Source organism: Lactuca saligna, chromosome 3 (assembly GCF_052625555.1).
Source record: "Lactuca saligna cultivar CGN05327 chromosome 3, ASM5262555v1, whole genome shotgun sequence".
NCBI classification, from domain to species: domain Eukaryota; kingdom Viridiplantae; phylum Streptophyta; class Magnoliopsida; order Asterales; family Asteraceae; genus Lactuca; species Lactuca saligna.
The window spans coordinates 217,055,973-217,062,627 of NC_136419.1; positions in this window are offsets into that span (position 1 = coordinate 217,055,973).

A 6,655-nucleotide genomic window follows, 5' to 3' on the forward strand; every position below is an offset into this window, starting at 1 on the left:
GCAGTCAGATAGTAGTAGAGTGTTGTAAGTATGCGGGGGTAGCCGTAGCATTCACTAGCAGTCAGATAGTATTAGAGAGTTATAAGTCTACGGGTGTAGTTGTAGCATTTATCAGGTTGGTAGGCAGCATGAGCGCGTTGTTTTGACGCGGGGGAAGAAGTAGTACCCACCAGTTCGGGTGCAATAGTACAGAGAATGAGTATTCCTTGGTAGCAATGCACTTAGTACAGAGAATGAGTATTCCTTGGTAGCTATTGACTTTAGATGTAAGGTTAGTAGCTAGATATACACTAGTAATAATCACAAGTCAAAACCTATACCAATTATTCCTCAATACCTCTTCATCGTCTTCGTACTAGAGTTACAACTATGCAAAAGTGTTTCGATATCAACACGAATGATAATTGGAGAATCGTGTAAGGAGGTAGATGAGTCTCCACTAAGTAATCACTTGTATACCATTAGTGGGCATTTCGGATTCGACTCACGAGGAGACACGAAAGTTTAACCCATACGTGAGACCTTATTACTACGCTAAGATTTAGCTCTACGTTGTTTCCACCTTGAGCTTAAAACTTAACATAGGATATCCCTTTGACCTCTATAAAAGGGTCATAAACTGCATTGACACCATAAAACGTTTTACTAACAAATTTTATTGTCCTTTATCTTGGGGAAAAGACATCGGTACTCGCCTTGTACTCGCCTTAGTATTTAAGTACGATTAGGTATACTAACATACTTATTCATTACTTCTTAATCTTCCATCGAAAATTTATTTCATTTCATCGGTTTTAATTATCATCGATAAAATATTTTATATCCACTTCATTCAACTTAGTAGACATTTCCTAACAATTTAAGCCATATTCTCGCTAAAACTCTTTTGACAACTTGCTTTAATTTAATGCTTTTCTCCAAAACTCAACTTAACGAATATTGGTTTTTACCTTGCTATTTCAATTTCATTTCAAATCCATTTCAATGGATAGATGTGCTTTTAAGGGCATAGAAACCATTTTAAACCTTCATTACCATTTTGGCACGTTTTCGAAAAACTTAGAAACATTTTCTTTTATAAAAGTGTTTAAACTCTATGCTATAAAACTTAAAAATATGACATTGAAGTTCTTATTATGTGAAAAAGTTTCATCGAATCTTTAAAACACTTTTGTTTTGACACTTTTAACAGCTTTCTCATTTAGACATTGTAATTTACTTTAATGTGTTTTATTGAAACCCAACATGATATTTATGCAAATTTCTACTTCAAACATTTTTATAAGACATCTCTAATGCTTGTATTTCAAAACATACCTTATTTGTGTACTTTGCTTTAATATGGTTTTATAATCTATAAAGTTTTTAAAATTTATAGCATTTGAAAACTTGGTGTTCACTTTTAAATTTCCACTGATACACTCTCAACAATGAATAATTATTCTTCTAAATATATTGAGTCTTCACCTTATCCATTTTAATCATTGTTGGACTCAAGCCTAAAAGGGTCAAGACTATCAGATTTTCAATTACCAGTTATAGTGCTTCTTCTTTTTCACAATTAGAGTTTAACTTAATAGATAACTCATGAATTTTTAGCAATCCTTAGCAAACACTTTAAAACTCTCATATGTTTATCTAATCATCAATATACATAAAATATTCAAGTTTGAAATATATCTCAACCTGGTTTTAAATCTACCTATAGGTATTGTTTTTATAATCTTAACAATAACAATCATTGTCGCTGCTACCTTCCTTTTTCTTTCCCCCAAACTTAATTTCTCGTTCTCCTTCTGATTTTAGATCTCGCGCGCCACATAATACATTGTCTAACTTTGTTTCTATCTATTTTACTTGTCTTGGTACCATGTTCGTACACATATAGACTAGAAGTCTACCCTTTCGTTTTGAGCGATTAATACATGTATAGTCGTGATGAATAATTTTGATTTAGTCAACTTTGATATATTCAATTACGCCTTTTATCATGTACATCTTGTTTTTATTTTCGAATCTTCTATAAACAAGTGATTCTTATTTACATTTTTTTCTTTCATTCTAAATTCAAAAGCTTGATATAAAATGCAATTTTCATTGTACCTTTCCTTATAATTAATACACGAGATGAATACTCATATGCTTATCATTTTTCTGTATTCAAACATTATAAGTGAAGGGTATGTTTCCTTATGTTCTTCTTTTCTTTAAATACATCAAAAGTGTTGAATTTTACGAATATCTATTCTCTGAATGATTGATTTTGTAGAAACACGAAATTAAGAATGCACTATTTTCAATGATCGATATTTTTACACCTTTCTTAAAATAGCATTCTACTTTGTAATTTTCAGTTATTTCCTAAACTCTCAACCTTGTGTCCATAAATGTTCGGACTCATAAGCTTGAATTTGTCCTGACTTAAACAATTAGACAATTTTTTTTCAAAAGAGTAATCAAAATATTTATGTATAAATTTCCTTATTGATGACTTAAACCTGAAACCTTAATTAATCTTGATATTATTTTACTACTTCGTTTGATCGCCACACATGTATTTTCATTATTTTGGAATTATTACACATTTTGATAACTGTGAGATTTTTATCACTTTTAAACACTTAAAATGCTATCTACACAATGTGATTTACAATATCATAAACTTTCACCGCCTTCACTAAAACAATGACTCTCTAATTATATATACTCTTCGAATATAGTTATATTATTATAAGAGTAATCGTAGTAGTAATTATAGCCTCGGAGATCCTCAATCATATCGTAATTCATTTTGTAGACGAAACTTAAAATAGCCTTTATATTTAAGATGTACCAAAACTTTGTTGCCTACCCTTAGTACGTATTTTTAGTAGCTTACCCTCAATCGCTTCCCTTTCATTCGTGCTACCCCTTCTTATTTCATATTATATCTTTTCCAAATGTAATAGCCAACCCGGAAGTGAACAAATTGTTCCTAATCTCTTCTTTATTAAGCGGCGAATTTACACTTAGTGCTAATTTAGAACGCGACTTAAGGTTCAACGCGGATTTAATGCTCAGTGCAATTAGTGCTTAAGCAAAACTTATACCGCTCTCTTAATTCAGATAATATATAACTAGATGATCTTTTTCAACTAGGTCGTCGTGTTTGCATCATGATTTCCATGATCCTAATTTCTCGCAATCTAAACTGTAGAAATCGAATTAGGGAAACATTAATTTGACTATAGCTAAAGAATTGGGTTCTTCCCTTGAGGAAATAAACCCGAAATAATCAAAGAACACTGAAAGTCACCAACTCTCCAATAATACAATTGTATTCGGCTGAATTTTAATAGAATGTGTCACGAATTGAATTTCGGGACAAAATTCTTTCAACTGGGAGAGACTGTGACAACTGTCAAAATCTGAGCTAGTTCTATATTTGAATAAACTTAGTTGCATGTATAGGCATGACACATACTAGACTTAGTAACTAGAAGCTAAGTTATAACCTACTAGAAACTTGGAAACAATTAGAACCAATGGATAGTGTACTTAGATTTCACATTGATATGTGAATTCTATATCTACTAAGCTGTAGTGACTATCCCTATTTGGGTCACTCTTTGACTCGAACACCATTTCATGAATCATATACACACTTCATGCACTTGACCTAGTAGTAAAAGTTAGGTCAGAGTCTCATAGAAACTTAAGTCAAAGTTGAAACTATGACTAGTATACTTGATTCCTCAATTTTGTTTGAATCTCGGAATCACTACATAGAACACCAATAAACCAATAAAAATAAATTACAAACAATATTTCTAATTTGAATAAGAGTCATGAAACTCTAAAATAGCTTGAAGTCTCAAAATTCAAGTAATTTTGATATCCAAAGATTTACAAACTCTCAAAAACCCTAAATGCCCTAAAAACTCATATTTACAAACTTTAACCTTAAAAATTCTATAAAAATAATTATAAACCTTGTAATATTATCTTATAATAATTAAAGTAGTCTAATATATTCAAGGCAAATAAAATTTAACTCGTTAACATTACCCTTAATTTATAAATCTAAAATCAACACTTTTATGCATAAAAACTTGGTTAAGTTGCATCTTTTATAAATATTTGATATTTTTATGAAATGTTTAAATTTTAAAAAGAAAAATGAAAGAGAGAGGGATATTATACCCTCAAAAGTTGTCCCCCTCTCTCCAATGCATCATTTCCCCAAACCATTATTCATTTTTCACTTTCCCATACTCCATCTTCTCTCTCACTTTTCTCTCATCTTCTCTCATTCTCTCTTACACTCTTCATCACCATCACATTTTCTCTCTTCCTCTCTCTATATCCACTAAATTTTCCAGAAAATAAGTCCAAGAACACACCTCAAACTAAAAATCTTCATCATCTAGTGGTGTTCATCAAGGTAGAACACGATTTTCCTTCATCTTCCTTCAAGTTTTACATGTTTTCTTGCATTTTCTCCACCTTCTACTCCATTCTAATGAAATATCATGAAAACATAAACATGAACACACATACTCACGGTTTTGATGATGATGATGGTAGGATTTCACCCAAAAACAACATGCATGTTGTAAATGGTGAAATCCAAGGACCTAAACCTTTGTGAAAATCATCACAATGCACTTTTCTACAAGTTTTGGGTGAAAAACACCACATGCATCCAAAGTTTTCTATCAAAAATGATTTTTGAACATTTCAAACTCATGAATGGTCTTCAAAACAACATGCATGTGATGATCTTCAAGCTTAGATTTTGATGATCAAAGTTTGTTGTTAAAAGCTTTCAAATATGTTAATGAAGGATTTATTTCCAAATAAATATCTAAAACTCCTTTTCTAACCAAATCCGATTTTTCCCAGATTGCCATCAACAAAATAAGATGCTCTGTAAATTTCCAGAAACTAATTCATTTTTCTAGAATTATTATAATTATTGCAACAAAATAGGGCAATAAATCATATAAAATACTTTTTGAGGTCTATAAATCCTAGTTAAATTCGTGGATGACCCATATGCTAAATAATGACTTCACATTATATTTCATCGATTGTTGTTACTGTTTAGTGTGGTTTTGAAATTTCTTCTTGTTTAGTCCAAATAAATCAAAAAACCACTTTATAGAATGTGAAAATGATATCTAACAATTTTCACAGCTTATAATCACCGTAGAAGACTTAGAAAATTATTTTTAAAATTTTTCATAATGTATTCCTATTTTCTTCTGATTTTTGTATTTATAATGGCCTAAAAATAGAATAAACAGTTCTGCTCATCCAAAATTCATGAAAATTTACCAAAACACCTTTTAATACATGAGGATGCTACATAAATATTTTGATGATTTTTCTCTTCTGTATACTATTTTTCTTCTATATTCCCAAGATTAAATACACTTAAACACAATCTTTATTACAATAAATACACAAAATCGGAATTTTAGTATATAAAAACCACATTTGGTATTTTTCCCAGATTATCTAGTCTATAAATGAAATGTACAAAATTTTTGGTAATTTAATTTAACTGTTTAATAATTATTATTCAATTAATGATTATTTAAGAGGATTAAACAAGGAAAAATAGCAACACTAATTGAAAAATGTCTTTTATGTTTTTCACAGCTTCTATATATGTAATAACAGTGTTACAAAAATTTCGGACAATTTTGGAATCTGTTTTCTATTTATTTTAATTTTTATTAGAATATATGCTTAAAAATCATAAAATTGGGTTAAATAGTTTGGAAATCCATTTTTATATTTTTCCCAGCTTAATTATGTGTAATGGCAGTATTATAAAAAGTTTGGTGTATTTTGTTAACTGATTGCTATTTTTCATAAATTTTTATCTATTTAGAAAATTAAATATATGAAAAATGGTTATACATATCCATAATCCATGAAAACTTATCTAGAAGTCTTTTAACAGATTTAGAACCAAAATTTGAAGTTTGGTAGTTTTTATTAATTGTTTAGTATTTTTCATGATTTTTTTGGTTATTCAACAAACTAAAATCGTGAAAAATAGTCAGACAAATCATAAATTCAAGAAAATTTATCTTGAGCTCTTTCACTTCAATTAAAAATAAAATGCAAACTTTAGGAAATTTTAGAACTAAATTAATTTAGTTTTTGAATATTTAATCATTGGAACACCTCTTAAAATGTTAAATATTAGCATTTCAATAATGGGAATTTTCCACTTAAATTGTTATATAACAATTGATTCATTGAAATTAAATTTTCACAGAAAAATGTTTGTAACTTATCAATAATAAATTTTGACACACTATTGGCATAATTCTATTGTAGTAGTAAGTATACTAGTGTTAGATTTCGATTAGAGACTCACTAGCGAATAGCATTATTGTAGGAATCGATAGTGGTATGAGTGGAGCATAGTCAAACACCATTTGCATCATCTCAATGCATATTGTGAGTATTCACACACTCCCCTATTTTCGGTTTTTAAATGTTTTGGGGTGGAAAAGCCTATCCTAAACTATTTTTATGTTTGTTGTATTTATTTTGACTTGTATGAAACTTGGTTGCTATATTTCGTATGTATGTCTATGTTACTTTAATTCATGAGGACTGTATCGCGGTTAAGTCCCTAGAATCTCTAGACACA